Genomic DNA, 17,845 nt, shown 5'->3' on the forward strand with positions numbered 1-17,845 from the left:
CACTCAGGAGGCAGAGGCAGACAAATCTGTGTGAGTGCAAGGCCAGCCTCGACATTGTGAGTTCCAAGACAGCCAGAGTTTACATTGCAATACCCTTTGTTCAAAAAACAAAAATCTGCATTGTACTTACTTTCAAGATATTCAAACTAAAATATTGGCTAAGGCGTTAAAAATTATAATGCCAATTCCAGAAAGTCTTAGGTCACATCCCGGATTGCACAAGGTTAAGGAGAGGCTATTGAGAGGGTTTGAAAAAAAAAGTTAAGAAAGGTGGGCTCTCACTTAGTTTCCACCAAAAGCAAAGGTATAGAGTTACCTGCAATCAAGAGAGGACTGTGAGAATCGTCAGAACACAGTGGTCTATGTCTTTGGCAGTCATTTGAAAGATGGTTTAGAAAGCATGTTTGCTGTTACGAAGGAAGCTACAATTTTGTTTATCCAGAGAAGTGTGTGTGTGCATATGCATATGTGTGTGCGTGTCTGCCTGTCTATCTTCCCTGACCAAATGTGGCCAAGCATGAAAGAAGGTTAGTATAAAGTACCTTCAGTGTAAAATTAAGTACATGAACATATATTGTTTATATACTATAGCATATATAAGCTCACTATAGCTATCCCATAATCTGAGCATTGCTTACATAGGCCTAATGTTTCTTACTTATAAATGTCAACAAATTTACTTCTCGTTTGAAAGAGCAGTGGTTATGTGATGAAAATTCCTGGAACTCTTCAGCAATCCCTCCGGTCCCAGTAGCTGGCAAAGAGAAAGGCAGATACCTAGAAATGTGGTATCTAAAGAGCAATTTAGTTATGCTACTGTTGACAGGTATCAGAATGTCACAGTCGTTTTCCTGTGATATTTGTAGCTGCAGGTACTTGTCTGAAATTATGTTCTTGGAGACTGATTTTTCTTATGTAAAGATTTATACCATAAGCTCAATGTCTACCCACAAAAGTGATGCAGCCCCCCCTTCCTTTAAGCTAATACATTAAGAAGGATTAGAAGGAACATTGAGTTTGGGGTCTTCTGTTGCTGCTCTCAAGTGGCCATACAGTCTCTTTACAGACACTCATTGTAATGCCATAAGAACTTACTGGAACTCATACTGTTTGGACAGTTCTTTTAAGGAAGCAGGATTCACTCAGAGGAGGGTTTTGGTTTAATAATGTAACAACTCCATGTGCATCTGCAACAGAAATCACAATACGCCATGCCATTATGAGACATGGGAAACAGATACTGCCCTTGTACTGTGCCCTGGCTTCCTTTTCTTTCATTCTCTTCAGGCTCTGAGCTCCCCTGCTCATACACTGGACCTCCTTCCACAAAGCTGCAGCCTGCCCATGCCCATAATTCCTTCTGAGATTCCTATCCCACAGTACAATGCTCTGAGCAACTCAAGGGCAGCCCCCCCCCCTCAGCTTCTCTGTTTTGGAATCTCAGTAGAAATTTTACTCCTATTTTACAATCAGCCACCTAAATTGTAAGGTGATTGGAACTACAAGAGAGCTGAAACTATATGCCACCTTTGGAACAGAGCCAGTCCCTGGCCCAGTTGGTTGTGGTGACCAAGGTCATATAGCATGCAGATCATGACCATAGTCCTTGTCCATACATCAGAATGGAAGCAGGGCCGGCAACAGTGATCAGTAACTGTTATGCATCCAAAACATTTAAATGTGTCATTTTGGTATACTCATCAAAAGTCAAGAGGATGGTGAGTTCATTTATGTCCCACTTTGTAGAAATGAAGAAGACTTGACCCAGAATGTTAGGCAGGATTTAAGACAGGTTGACAGAAATCCATGGCTGATTGAATTGTTGGGAATGTGGTGGTGGTGAAGGGTTAGAAAACATGGCTGTGAGGTCTCAGTTGATGACCAGTGCTTTTGCTTTGGCTGTGTAAGAGGATGAGAAAGTTAGGTGTTGGTTGTGTATGATGCCTAAGGAAAATGGAACACGGTGAACTTGCCATGCTGTGGGACATCCCGGTAAAGATTAAAATCTAAAATGCAAAACACAGGTCTAGGTTTGAGATGCAGGTAATTAAGGGCCACAGGGTATGGTGGGAATTTCATCCACTTGGCATATTAGGAGGAAAGCAAGCAAGTACCAAGACCTGGATGACACCCATCTTGATACACAAAATAGTGGGAGTTGCCAGTGAAGGGATGAGAGATGACAGAACTGGAAATGGTAGGACCTGGTCCATTTACTGTTATATGATAGCCGTGATTTGATAGTGCCAACACTGCTCTAAGCACTGGCGATAGCACACAACCCAAGGGCTTGCATTTGAGAAGGAAAAGCACCACATCAGTGGAAATAACTGTCTCCTAAGATAGGGAGCTTTCCTAGATACTGAGCTTTAAATGCCTAAAGCGTGAGGAAGTGGTTCAGTGGTTCAGAGCACTGGTGCTCTGCCAGAGTACCTGGGTTCAATCCCAGAATGCACACGGTGGCTAACAACCAACTATATGCAGTTCTGGAGACCCAACATCCTCTTCTTGTGTCTGGGTTTACTGTATACCATGGGGCCCAGACACATGCGTGTAAGCAAATCACCTACATGCATTAAATGTCAAGAGAATTAGGACAGGGACTGAAGAGACTTCAGATTTAAAACAGGGGAGTCAGTGCTGCCATAAACCAAACATTCTCCAAGATACTTGAGTCCTTGTCCCCGGACGTGGGAATGTTTCTTATAGTGAAAAGGAATGTTGAAAGTGTGCTGAATTCCAACATAGAGAAATCCTATTATCCGCATTTAATCACATGTCTACATAAGAGGGACAATGCAGGTTTGAGTGCAGAAAAGGAGGAAATGTGGAAATAGAAACTAGAAGTTAGCCTGATACAATAAAGTGGTCATGAGCTTAGGAATTTTGGTGGCTTCCAGAGTGTAGAAAAAGCAAAAGGTCAACAGTCTCCCAGAGCAGTGGTTCCCAATCTTTGAGGGTCAAATGACCCTTTCATGAGTCTCCTAGGACCATCAGAAAATGTAGATATTTACACTACTATTCATAACAGTAGCAAAATTACAGTTAGGAAGTAGCAAGAAAGATAATTTTATGGTTGGGGGGGTCACCACAACATGAAGAACTGGGTCGCAGCATTAGGAAGGCTGAGAACCACTGTCACAGAGCCTTCAGAGTGAACAGCTCTGTTAATACCTCACATCCACTGAAAGTTATTTTTGACTTGTATTCTACAGAAGTGGTTTGAATGGAAAATGTTGCCCACAGGTTCATGTATTTGGTAGTGCTGTTAAAGAACCTTTTGGAGGTGCAGCCTTGCTGGAGGGAGTACATCGCTGAGGGCAGGGTTAGGGGGTTACAGCCTTCTTGCACTTTGTACTTCCACGTTCTCTGCTTCCTGTATGTGTTTGATATGTGATCTCTCAGTCTCTACTCTAGCTGCCTGCTGTCGTGCCTTCCTCACTATTATGGACACCCCCACTGGGACTATAACCCTAAATAAACTCTTTTCTAAGCTGCTTTTGGTCTAATATTTTATCACAGCAGCAGAAAAATAACTAACAAGCAGTATATAATAATGCATCTGTGCTCTTTTAAACCACCAAAATTGTGCTCAATTGTTACCATAGCAATAGGAAATAGATGCAGTTGTTGACACTGTAAGAACAGTTTTGTGGGAAGGAAGAGGCAGAGTGGAAGGAATTATAGTAGAATGAGGCAAAGCTTCAGAAGGTATCTACCTCTTAGAAGTTTTCACAGAAAAACCCCATTGGAGCAGAAAAGTTCATTTGAGCCTCTAAGAAAAAGTATTCAGAAAAGATCTGAAAGGCTGATTACTTCTGCAGTCCCAGGCAGTACCAAGACAGGCAGCCTTCTTCTCATCCTTCCTTAGGAAAGGTTAGTGCCCAACAGTGGAGTTCAAGAGTTCACAGGGTGGCTCTAGCTATGAAAAGTAAACTATGATAGCCCTTCTTGGTCCACAGATACATGGCTCTTGTTCACCATGGAGACCAGGATACATTATACTGTGACCCTAAATCCTGTACCTGCCACAGATCTTCTCAGCACAAATACATGTTGACCTTGGAGGCAGAGCCAGCAAAAGCTGGCCTTTGGGCACTGATACTTTACATTTTACCACCCCTCTGACTCAAAGAAAATAACTATCAAAGATAAGCTTCTGAATTGGAAAACCTGAAAAGTAAGCTTTCAGGAAAAAAGAGAAATATTAGAGTCATACAGAAGATGGAGAATAGTTACCACCAAAACACAGTGCCAGTCAATGGAATAGAAACCAGTCTGCCATAGGAAAGTCAAGAGCATATTGAAATGTTTTCTATGAGGTATTAGTGATAGAAAGCCTTCTGTCCCTAGAATAAGGGTAGGTTGGTATCAATAGAGACTCTTAAGAAACTCTGTAAGAGCAGGATATGGAGATGATATGAGCTAAAGGCAAGTTGAGTCTATGGCCAAAGTAAGCTACCCATATGCATCAACATGTTATAACCCCCCTCCAGAAGAACCGTAACAGCAGTGCAGGCTTATACAGAAGATCCCAGCCATCCCAAGTCCTCACAACAAAGTCAACCCATACTCTGGCCACTGAGGCAAGAAAAACAAAATTTATTTTTAAAACGTCCTCAAAAAATGAATAAAGGGGCAGTGAAGGTACTTACTGCCAAGCCTAATATCCTGAATCCAGTATCTGGGACTCACATAGTGGGAGAGAACCAATTCCTACTAGTTATCTTTTGATTCCATAGCATGACACACATGTGCATACACAGAGAGAAATAAATAAATGAAAACTCATGAAAAATGAGTCACAAGTGTTCAAATACATAATGGCATATAACTATCAGTTGGAAAGCTCCCTTACACAGGAGAGCCTATTCCTTGCCTTGGTAAGTTAAGCATTGCTCTGTGTTCTTTGTTATGAATTAAGTGCGAGAGAAGAAAGCGGGTATGACAGAGATTGTGGCTGGGGGAGGGAGTGAAAAAGGACTGCCAGAGGAGCTGAGGTTTAGAACTTAACAATAGCTCATCCAATATTACTTTGTAAGTGTATTCTCAAAATTGAATTTCAAAAAAAATAAGAAGGGAAGGTCATGACTGCTTCTAGGTATGGTGGAGGAGAAAGTTTATGGTAGATAAAAGGGAGGACATAGGAAAAAGCAGGGACAGGGACATCTGGGAGAATTCTGAGTGGACATGACCAGACTGAGTTGGCTTATGTGAGGAATGGAGGAGGGGAAAGGAGAGAGGGGAAGCAGGTGCAGCAGCCAGGAGACCAAAGGTGCAAAAAGGGGTGAATAACCAAAATGTCTGGATTATGTAGGGAAGAACCTTTGGGAGAGGGCAGCCCAGCCCCTGGGTTGGAGAGTTCAGGTAGAGGGCAGGATATGCCAGCCATACCCTGTAACAGGTAGGAACTGAGGGAGGCTGGGAGAACCAGGAGGCCAGATCTGTTTTGATATGTTAAATAGACACCTCAGACATTTGTCCAGATGTTTGAAACTTAGCAGAAATTAAACCAGCCTCACTCCGAAGGATGGAGAAATTAAGATATTCAGAAAAAAACAGATTGGAGGATTTATTCCCATTGTGACTACAATGTCTTTTGTTCTGCATGACATCTCTTGTCTTGCAAACTAGCAAGATCCCTGGATTTGGCAAGGATCCTCCTCTGTGAAGCATTTTCAAGTTAGGGGTTTTAGCAATGTCAGATTTCTCAAAGGCTGTAATAAAGAAAAAGTGGAAAGTTGGGGAGGACAACAGTGCTACAGAGTTCTCACCTACAGCACGATAACCTCTCAGCTGGAAGATGCAGGCCATCGCCTATTCAGCCAAGTCAGGGACTTCGAATTAGACAGTCTTAAACCTCGCCTTATTAACAGATAAGAGTTGAGATAACCCCCCTTTACCCTATTCATGTACAGTGGTATTTTCTGTTTATACATGGAGAGCATATTGTATAGTTCTTGATATGTTTTATAATGTACAGAGTGAGGCCAAATGATGCCTTCAACGGTAATAGAAGACACTATTGCCATTTTAACTAAATTGTCCACTTGAGGGAAGAAGAGTAAAGTTGATGATTTTGAATACTTAAGATACATCACTTTGCCACTGGTGTAGAACCTGTAATTATGTGCAATTCCCTGCTTAAGAATCTTTAGTTATGCTGAACATTGAAAAAAACTAAATAATGGGGAGGAGAAAAGAAGGGAGTTTTAAGCACTCGACACAAGATGTTCATTTAAATAGAGACATTGCCTTACCAGAAGGGAGCAGTTAAGGGTCTGGCTGTCCCACTGGCATGCTATTATCAAATCTTCATCTTTAAACCATGGATTTGCAATCCTTCTAAATCTTCATTATTATTTTGAAATCAAGACTGGTTTCTTCTGTTCACAAGGCATGATTGTTTTTCATTGATATCTTTTTAATGCTCTGACTTTTTTGCTCTCTGAAAAAGGTAAGTCTTCAAACCTTGAACCTAGACCTTTTTTTTTTCTCACCAAACCCATAACATGATCGTTTCCTATCCCTGACATGGCACTAGCAGATAAGAGAACATGCCTTTCCCAATTAGAAGCATATTATGATTTTCATCAGGACTAGGAATGTAGTTGTAGACCTCATTTAAGACATGTTCAGCATAAGTCATTACAGACTTTTCTTTGATTCTGTTCGGGAAGTGTGCTCTGAAACCCCAAACTGACAAAGAGAATGCTTTTTGGTGGCCAAGTCAGGTGTCCCATAGAAAAAAGACATCCTCCAAGTGAGAGAAACAGAAGCCAGAGACAGGATGATTATAGAGGTAGTGGTTACTCTTTCCGTCTGTGTCCAAATACCTGAAGAAAGCAAGTCAAGGAGGTTTAATGGTGAGGACAACATGGCTGTGGGGCTCCATCCACATAGAAATTTGTGGCAGGTCTCCTACATATATTTCAGTAGATCAGGAAGGACAATACAAGTGAGGAGAGGCTCTATCTAACACATAAGACCTAGCTAGGTCCCATCTCCCCTAAAGTCCCTGGGAACTGAGTATTTGAATAATTACAGCTATAGGGGCCATTTCACATTCAAACCAAGCACAGGGTCTTGGTCTTTTTTGATTTCTAGTGACTTCGTCCACACCTTATAGTGGAAATGAATTTACATTTTAAAAGATGTGATAGTATAAGCCTTTAATCCCAGCACTCAGGAGCAGAGCTCCGAGTTCCAGACCAGCCAAAGCTACACAGTAAAATCCTGCCTCAAGTAAGTAACTGGGGAAGGAGAGACAAATCCAAAGATGAGTGTGGTAGTCAGCTTTCTGCTATGGTAATAGCACATCTGAAATAACACACTTAAAAGAGGAAAAGCTAATTTTGGTTCATAATTTTGGAGGTTTTAGTACATCGTTAGTTGATTCTGCTGTATTTGGGCCAACAGCAAGGTACTACTATATAGATATAGGGTGTGTATAGCAAAGTTCTTGCCTCATAGTGGCCAGGAAACAAAAACACAGGAGTCCAAGTTCATAATGGACTCTCAAGGATGTGCTCCCAACGAGTTAACTCTCTCCCACTGGGCCCTATCATGTAGAAAGTTACATCAATTCCCAATATACCATGAGCTAATAAAAAGCCTGTAATATATGAACAAATCACAGAACTATTCAGAATTAATGGAAAACAAAGCTTGAGGTTCTCCCTGGTGAAACTGCTTGGGACTAGGAGGAGACAAAGTCTGAGGGTCTCAAAGAGCTGAGAAATTAAAGAAAATGGGTCAAGCCACTGACTGATGCAACAGCTGGAGAAAGAATGTGCCCTTGGTACCAAGGACATTTGTGCAAAAATCACACAAAAGTGGCCTCTTGCCAAAACTAGTTACAAAGCAGATTACGTGACAGTCAAGTTAATTGTTTACTCATGGTTTCCCACACAGTCAGTGGCAACCATTTTAACTAACTCATTTCAGATATCCATGTTATTTAAACCTTTATCTGAACCTTTTAGTCTTTTCCCTCTTTATTTCCACAGCAGTCTTTGATTGGAAGAATGCCATTGCTTATGCGAGTCTCCCTGGTTTGAAGCTGTGATGCCAGCCCTCAAAGGTGACTGCTTATATATATTCTTCTCATCTGAGACTGCCGTCATTTAGCTCTGCTGGCAACTGTCATTGTGAATGACCTGTAATCATTGTTCACTGACAGGCTCAGGTGAGCACATCTCACTGAGGGGTGTCCTAAATGGTGCAGCCTGCTTGGTAAACTCCGGTAAGGCATCTTTCTTGGACGCTGTTCTCAAATTCTACAGACAGCAGTCAGTGCCCTTGCAACACCTTCCAAAGCCCATAAGGGATGCACTGACAGATCCCCAGAGGGCATACCAGCATTCACTGGAAGGAACTACTTCTATTGTTGCTCACATCTGGCTGCCTCTCCTCCTAATGGAAAACACAGGTAAGGCCTGATGTGATTAGAGAAACAGCAGCCCTTTTCTCCCCTGTGTTTGTGAGGTCTTGATTTCCCATCTTCCCTACTGAACACTTGTAAGGGAAAGTTTAAATGTGTGATACACAGCCCATGCTTTTCAGAGTCTGCACCCTTATTAGAAACAAATCAAAATTATACTTAAGGACACCTGTTGATGAGGACTGAGCCAAATAGTCTCAGTGTGGGTGGTGGATGGGAGGTGTTGCCCAGGCAGTAAATCCAAGTTGCTCACACCAAAGGCAGTGTTTCTAGGGAAGCTATCTGGGTAAGTGGTAAATACTTAGTCATTTAGGACAGGCCATAAATGGCCAGTTCATCAACAAGGGAAGGTCTGTTTTCAAAGTGCTCACAAAATGGTAGGATGCTATTTCCTCTTCAGCCCACCCTTGTTTAAAAGTGTAAAGGTTTCTATAATCAAACCTTGGTTGGCAAGGCGTTAAACAGCTACAGTTTGGTTGCTAGGTGTCATTTGAACAATATTTTTTGAACTATGATTCTAAATAACAAATCAAACTGGATCCAATCCCCTGTGAAGTCTGAGATGGTGAGGTAAGCACCTGGGCTTTTCCCCTACTCCCCAGTGTTGGTGGGTTTTATAATTCTGCTTCTTAGCTGTCTTGTCACGTCTGTCTCCTTCTTTCAATCCATCTCTCACTCACACCTTTCAATAACCTTTCTCGCTGATCTCTCACCCCATCAACTACCCGTCTGCAACAATCCTTTCAAAACCACTGCTGATAAACGTATGGCTCCCCTGCGGGGGGGGAGAGAGAGAGAGAGAGAGAGAGAGAGAGAGAGAGAGAGAGAGAGAGAGAGAGAGAGAGAGAGAGAGAGAGAGGAAACCAAATAATTCTGGGATTCAGGGTGTCATCTAGACCCCACCTACTGTCTGCTTTGTGTGTCCTAAACTCCATTTATTCCATCTAATTTGCCTTTGCATGACAGCACCACCTACCACTTTTATGTCACTTTTGAGATGACTCAACTCTACCCAATATACCTTAAAAGTCTCCTTTTGACCCAGCTCAAATGCTACTTCCTTCACAGCATTTCTACTACCTTTCTTATATATAATGCATATTAATAATCACTCCTTCCTTTAGGAGTCCTCTCTCTCTCTCTCTCTCTCTCTCTCTTTCGTTCTCTCTCCTTCCGTTCCTCCCCTCCCTCCCTCTCCCTCTCTCCTTCTCGTCCTCCCTTCCTCATTGAAATATTCTAAAACTACATAATTTACTCATTTAAAGTATCAAATTTAGTAGTTTTAATGTAGTCAACACATTTGTACAACTATTAAAATTAATTTGAAGATTTTCATCACCTTTCAAAGAAAGCCCATATTCACTAGATGCCAGTTCATAGTCTTGCTTTCTTTGTCCAGCCTGAGGCAACCATATATTTGATTATATTTGTCCATTATTCTGGACATTTCATACTAGTGGCATTGATAATATGTACTCCTTGTGTCATTTTTTACACTCCTTGTGGATGTTTTTTACTTAGCATAATGTCTTCCAGGTCCGTCCATGTTGTGGCATGTAAACTTACTCCATTACACCTCCTTATGACTTTTGGTAGTAATAATTTGTGCTTGGGATCAAACCTTATGCAAGCTAGATGTGTGTAACTCTACCATGGATTTACATCTGCAGCCCCTTTTTATTGTTCGTGACATTTATTTATGCTTTACTGGATTATGGACATTTGAGTTGTTTCTACTTTAAACAGTTATGAAGAATGCCTACCTAACACAGTTTTACTTTTTGTTAACATTTAATGTGTGTCTTAATATTCTAGGATGTTTTGTGTCCTATTTTTTATTTGGTTTTACCTATAACAATAGCAAGAATTTAATACATGTTTGACAGGGAGGTGCATGAACAGGTATTATTGGTTCTCCTTATGTAGATTTCTGAAGGAACACAAGGTACTTAGAGTTAAAACATTAAAGTAAACCAAATAATAACTAAAGACTACATCAGTGTAGTTACCCAGTAAATTACAAATCCCAAAGACTGATGGTTCTCAAATAAACCTTAATCTCTGCATGACTTCCTGGGACAACATGCGGTTATCTTAATTATTTCATGCATGTTGTTCCTTTGCTGATCATACCTGTGATCTAGTTTGATGGAGGCCTGAAGACACCAGTCTTCCTTCCCTGAATTGAACCACAGTGTTTTGTGCTTAGACTTAGCCTATGATTGAATTTTAGAGTGGTGGTTCTTGATTCTGGCTGAGCATCAGACCTCTTTCTGAAACTCCCAGGTACAGGTAATCTAGTTCCCACCCCTTCCCCAGCTTAGCGTCTAGAAGCTCAGAAAGAGCCAGATATTCACATGCTCTTAAAAATGTGGACATGTAGACATTTCTGGTTTGAGGATAACTGTCTGAAAGCCAGCCTGCAGTTTAAAAATCTTCATCTTACAGAGTGCAAGCTCCATAGTCCTGAACAGTACTTTACTCATCCTGAGATGATGCTACTACTAAGGCTACCTCCCACTTATAAGCCCATTTTATTTGGAAAGAGTTTGCAGTCATCTTTTATTAGCTAGACTCACATGCTGGGTGACCTTGTACAAATCACATAATCCTTTTGTGTCTTGAATTTCCTCATATGTAAACTGTAGGTGGTAATACTGACTCACCCTCAAGGGGTACCGTGGAGACTAATGGAGACCTATAAAGCAGTCACCAAACACAAGAATGTCCCATGCATGCTTATTAGACAGGTATGAAGTCTAGTCACAGACTTTTTAAATGAGACAAATAGCAAAAGAAATACTTAAGTAGGCCTTCCTGCAGCCTTTATCATCATTTGAAACATCACTTCCCAGCACCAACGTATAGCAATTCCTTCTTACTACCAAAAACTAACAAGCAGACACAAATTATGGTAACAGGAAGACAATGCAGTAAATAAGTTTAAAAAGAAGCCCTGAGATCAGTTTGCTAACTGTCTCTTATCAGCATAAGGTGCGACTTGTGATTATGCCTATAAACACACACATAGGGGGAAAAACATTTATACATGTTCGCACAGCTCCTTCAGTTGGTACTTCTTGATGTTCTTTACTGATATCTTCTGTATAACAACAATAACCTCATTTCTCCCATGTGACAGAAACAAGATGTGGTCAAATGAGACCTTCACCTCTGTTTCACAATGGGACTGGGTGTGAATGAGACAGAACTGTGTAGCCTGGGAATCCGGATAGGTATTATAAACATGTTGGTCCACAGCTAAGAGCTCATTTGTGTGTGTACAGCTTCTCAGAAGAAAGAGAACAAACCTGGTTTTTAACCTGTATTTTAAATTTTCTCTACATTTTACCTTGAAATGATCACTGTTTAAAGGGCCAGGTTCACTTTGCATCCACAGCTGAATGTTTCCTGTGACTTCGCACACTAGCTAAGATGATCCAGGATCCAGGCCTTCCTAGCACATGAGCTTGATCTCACTCTTACCTCTTTGGGTCCTCAAGTTTAGGTTGAATTCCTGAGGACAGTTGGTTTCCTTGGTTAATGTCAAGATTTGTAACAATTAAATTCTATGTAATAAATATTTTTGAATCCTAACATCTGTGGGCAATACCACAGTCCTTGCTTTGGAGGCTACCCTGAGTTCTTTGAGATGCCTCAGTGTTCCTGTAATTTGGTGACCTTCACTTATAAGAACACCAGGCTCCCACAGACACCCCCAGGATTTGGTTGGCTAATATGCCAGTTTTATGTGGATTCCTAGACTAACCTTTGACAATAGGCAAGTTGAAATATACTTTTCATTTTTCACCCTGTGACAGCTTTTAGAACCTGATCTGAAAATAAGAGAAGTCAGAGACCAGTCAAGTCCAGCTCCTTAGGCCTACCCACAGGCTTGAAATTCATATATTTTATTTGGGCATTTAAATGACCTGGAAAACCTATTCCTTTGCTACCTTCTGTTCCCTTCCCCACAATGACTGCTAGAGCTGGGCATTCTCCTGTATTGTATTAAATTATTTGCTCATCTTAAAACCCCTGTGCCATTCCCACAACCCACAGCCCCCATTTGTCAAGTGGCTTTGAGTTCCACTGTCTCCAGGAATCTTAGCAAACTCTCACTTCCTCCTCCTCTAAACTATGGTCCTTTCTCAACAGGGCACTCCTTATTGACAGATCACTTCCTGATCCAGCAGAATGCAAGTTCCTATAAGACAGAGGTCACACATAAGGTACCCATGTGTGTGCACCACTACCACACAGACTTTGGTGTCTTGCTAAGAGTAAGTAGTACTGAATAGGCATCTGATTGAATGAACAATTTTTCACCCTGCCCTTATTGTGCTTTTGGACAAAACCCCTTGCCTCTTTCATTCTCAGATGCCTTTGCTATGAACAGAGGATAACAGCACAGGCATACTCCCCAGGTGTGCAGGAAGAATAAACCAATGACTGAAAAGCAATTTAAAATTGTAAAATGAGATGCTATATATAAATGTTACATAATCAAAATCCTTTCCCTCTGTATTATGTTTTATTTGGCTTTATATCTTCAAATCCTTTGTGGGTTTCAGGATTTCACAGATGCAATACCATTCACATTAGTACCTAGATTCTCCTGGGTAATAAACAATTTTGTGTATTATAGATCACATCTACTTTTCCTTGGCACACTTACACATGAATCTGTCATAATTTAGGGTATTCATAATAACTAATGATACAATTCATTTCGAGGGATAATCCATTTTTTCAATCTTTGACTGGCCATTTTATTCCAATAGGGTTGCCTCCAGGGAACTAGCTTCCATGAATCTAAAATCTGGGTGATGAACATAGATTTTTTAGAAGCCTAAATCTTCTAGGAGCTTTACAATGAGACCTGAAAATGGCTTTGGTTTTAAAAGCACTGTTTGTTTTCTATGGCCTTCTTTATCTCCGTTTTGATTTGAGTGTCACCAAGCTGTCATTGCAATGTGATAACCTAGGCATTAGGAAAGATATGGATTAGGTCTTTCTACAGGAAAACAGAGCAGTGGTAGGTTAAGATGATTTTTTCTTCCTTGATGTGTTCAAGAGGTTGCCAGTAGAAAAATAAATTACCCTATATTATCTCTAGTTCCTATAAAGAGCTTTGGACCTGTAAGTACACAGCCTACTATTATCCCTATAGTAGTTTTTCAACTTAGAAATTCTGAAGAAGAGGAGATGACAGTGATAAGACAAACTTTTCTTGGGATCAATGGAGTTCTCACATGTTAAAGTAGAATATAGTATTTAGTAAGTAATCAGTAAGTATTATCAATAGAGGGCCTTCCATAAGCCTCGTCCTGTGCTAGCTCTCAATTCAAGCTTCATAACAAGCTAACAGGGCAAACCTAATTACCTCCACACTCCCAGTCTCAGCAATAGGATTTTCAAAGAATGGAATTTCTTCACATAGTAAGAAATTCTTCCAGTTTTAATTCTGTTTGTGACAGTTAATTTTATGTGTCAAATTCACCAAACCACAGAATAGTGAGATTAAACATTATTTCTGGATCTTTCTATGGTGATGTCTTGGTTAGTTTGACACAAGCTATGGTTATCTTGGAAGGGGAACCTCAGTTGAGAAACCACTTCCATCCAACTGCCTATAAGCAAGGTGGTGGGGCATTTTCTTGATTAATGATTGATATGGGAGACCCAGCCCACTATGGATGTCACCCCTGGGCAAGAGGTCCTGAGTTGGATAAGAAACAAACTAAGTGAGTCATGGGAACAAGCCAGTAAGGAGTGTTCCTCTGTGGTCTCTGCTTCAGTTCCTGCCTCCAGATTCTGGACTTGAGTTCCTGCCCTGACTTCCCTGCATGATGGACTACAATTGTAAGCTGAAATAAAGAGGTTTCTGGGGGAGAGTAGCATTTTAACAGGTGTATTCAGTAGACTAACTCCCTAATGTGAGCATCACCCAATCTGTGCAGGATTGAAAAACACAAGAAGAAAAATCCCAGTTTTGCTTCCTGCCTGCCTGCTTGAGCTGGAACGCCCATTTCTTGGCTTTAGACAGCCTTCTCTATCACCAGCTCACCTGGTTTTTCAGGGAGTGAAGTTAAATCACTGGCTCTCTTGGGTCTCCAGCTTACAAAAAACAGATTAGGGTACTTTTTGGCCTTCATAACTGAGTCAGTTTCTCATAGTGAATTTCTGCCTGTGTATGCATTTATAGATCACATAGGTTCTGTTGCTCTCTGGAGAGCCCTACAGTAGATTCCATCCTCCCCATATCCACCCTGAGCATATCCCTTTTACAATGGCTGCCTAACCCCTCAGGGTTACTCATTTCATTATGAAGTTTTTTGTTTGGTTGGTTTTTGTCTCCCCCCCCCAAGGTTGTTTTTTTTTTTTTTTGAGATAAGGTCTCATTCTCATTATGAAGCCCTGGATGTCCTGGAGCTCACTATTAGACCAAACTGACCTCAAACTCACAGAGATCCACCTGACTCTGTCTCCTGGGTGCTGGGATTAAAGGTGTGCGCCACTCTGCCTGACTTCATTAAAACTAGAAGTGTTTGTTTTGAATTTCCCCTGGTAGATTCCTGACCATCTTGTGTAGTTTTATACCAGGTCATCGTTTTTCAAGATCATTAGAGTCTTCCATCAAGCTCGTCCTCAGTGGTATAAATTTTTAAGAAATTCAACATAATTTTTCTTCTGAGAATGTATGTTGAAATCCCAAGTGTTTATGAAACAAAAATGCTCTTCCCTACCCATTTCTGTTAGCACATTTTATCTCGGTTGGACCTGTACCAATCTATCTCTCCAATGGAGAAGTTGCTTTGACATCCAAGTAGAAGATTACATTGTCTTGTGCGTGATAACACACAGGCTGAAGATGCTGTGCCATCAAAATCTCTTCCAAAAATATATTCTAGTTGATATGTACAAACAAATACCATACTTCCATTTTTCAAAAACACCTCTATGATATTTTGTGGCCTACACAGAAATTAATATCTCAGACTACTTTGTCATTAGTTATCCCTCCCATCTGTATGAAATTGGTCAGAAATATCACTGCATTGTCATTCATGGGAAACTACTAATGAAGTTGATGATTTGTTCAAGGTTTCAGAATGATTCCCAGGCAAAGATGATTTTAGAGTGTCTAGCTTCTGGCAGGAATTTATAAATGTCTGCATTTCCTTGCAAAATATTTTGGATGGTCCTTTTTAAAGTGTGAACAGTTTTCAAAGTAAATCTGTGTTAAAAGGGATGGTGGGAATGGAAGAAGGGGAAATATAGTCTTTAGTTAAGCAAATTTTTCAGCTCTAGCTCTGCTTCAACTCTTTCCATTTTGCATTCTCTCCTTTTAAAAGCGCGCGCGCGCGCGCGTGTGTGTGTGTGTGTGTGTGTGTGTGTGTGTGTGTGTGTATGTGTGTGTATGTATCAAGATTCATGGGACTAGGCTCAATATAGGTTAAATCTAATTTTATTCCAGGAGAAGTCACTTACACAAGAAGCAGGTGACAGCCACAAGTTCCCACTCTAAGGATCCACACAGGATGCCCTCTGTGACCTGACCAGAAGCCAGAGAGCGCCACCTGTCCCAACCCCAGACCTAAACCCACTCCGTCCCATCCACACCTGTGACCACAACCATGGTCACAGGTGCGGGTAGGGTGGATATCTCACAACATGGTGGGGGTGGTGAGATGGGTAGCCATTTTATATGTGCCAACTTTGTGGAGCGGGTTCTCACCCTCCACTTTTCTGGGAATCAAACTCAAGTTATCATCAGGCTGTACAACAAGGACTTTTACCCGATGAGCACTCTTGTCAGTCCCTATAGTGTGTGTCTTAGTTTGCATTTCTCTTGCAGTGATAGGACCATAACCTAAAGCAACCTGGGAAGGAAAGAGTTTATTTGGCTTACATATCTCAAGCCACAGTTCACTGAGGGAAGTCAAGACAGAACCCGAATCAGAGACCATAGAGGACCAGTGCTTACTGACTTGCTCCCTTGCTTATGGGCTTACTTAGTTTATGTTCTTACATACCCCAGGACTACCTGCCCAGGCATAGCACTGCCCACAGTAGTCTGAGCCTTTCCATACCAATCATCAATCAAGACATTGTCCCACAGGCTTGCCTACAGGTCAGTCTGATGGAGGCATTTTCTCAGTTGAGGCTCTCTTCTCGGATGACTCTTGTGCTGACAAAACCTAACCAACCATTATGTATTCTCTCTAACATCTTTTGAAATACTTGGCAATCAAAGGATGGTAAAGGGCCCTTTCCCCTCATTTCCATTTATAGGACAAGAATCCAGTGAGATCTAAATAGATAGAAATTGCATGTGTAAGCAATTGTCTAGAGCACACTATTTCCCCTTTCAGCCTCACATTTTTCCCCCTTTTCAGCAGTCAGAACTACTATAAATGCAAAGCATTTGCAGTGCATAGTCACCATTGTCATGGGGTCTCCCTTGAGCAACTAAAAGCAGCAGGACAATTCTGCCAGCTGTTTTACAGCCAAGGAAGAAAGGTAAACAGAGGTTAAGTGACTGCCAGAAGCACTCACCATGGCAGCTGTTCAGATTGGAACTCATGGCTCTTACTAGTCACAGCCTGTTCAAGCGTTCTAAAGCATACCTTGTCAGAGAGGGACCGCACTGCCTAACCACAAATTTCCTTACCATCCACAATGGAAAAATCTTGCATCTGTGATTCTTCTCATTCTTTTAAAATGTGGTTTTTAGGATTTTATTCTTGAATACTGTATTTACTTCATTTCCACCCCTCTGCCAGCTCTGCCTGTGCCCTCCCCAGTCCCTCTCAAATTCATGACTTCTTAATTATTGTTAAAAATATATATGTATGTATATCTCCTGTTGAGTCCATTTAGTGTTGCTTATGTGTACATGTTTAAGGCTGACTGCTTAGGATTGGATAACCTATGAGGCTCATTCTGAAGAAGATTGACCCTGCTTCTCAAAGCAGCCACTAATTGCCTGTAACTCTTCATATGAGGGTAGGGCCTAATGAGATTCCTTCCTCCACATTAGCATGCCAAATGGCATTGTCATTGCAGGTTGTTGAGATTTTTATTGGCACAGCTCTCTGCCATACAGAAGAAACAATCTCACAGAAGATATTTTGATCCTCAGACTCTTCCAACTTTTCTGCCCCCTCTTCTACAATGTCTCCCAAGTCTTAGTTGTGGGATTTGCGATGTAGATGTATCAGTTGGGGTTGAGCATCCAATGGTCAGTTTTTCTCTGCATTTTGACCAAGTGTGGATGTCTGTAATTGTTTCCATTCACTGCAAAAAGCTCCTCTTATGAGGGTGAGAGGTCTACTTATCTGTGCGTGTAAGGATAAGTATTTAGAATGCTGTTAGAAATTGTACTGATTTGGGAAA

General features: G+C 41.1%; 2 long non-coding RNA genes across 3 annotated transcripts in view; one reads left to right on the top strand and one right to left on the bottom strand.

Annotated features, from left to right (window-relative positions):
* The window catches only part of LOC121138861, an 87,504-nt gene that overhangs the window by 58,342 nt on the left and 11,317 nt on the right, over positions 1 to 17,845 (bottom strand). The gene's annotated exons all lie outside the window — the stretch shown is intronic.
* Positions 9,276 to 12,955, top strand: LOC121138862. The gene is made up of 2 exons (XR_005875736.1): positions 9,276 to 12,726; positions 12,824 to 12,955. It is a non-coding gene; the product is annotated as an uncharacterized LOC121138862 (long non-coding RNA).

This window comes from Mesocricetus auratus, unplaced genomic scaffold (assembly GCF_017639785.1).
Source record: "Mesocricetus auratus isolate SY011 unplaced genomic scaffold, BCM_Maur_2.0 Super-Scaffold_6730, whole genome shotgun sequence".
Classification (NCBI taxonomy): domain Eukaryota; kingdom Metazoa; phylum Chordata; class Mammalia; order Rodentia; family Cricetidae; genus Mesocricetus; species Mesocricetus auratus.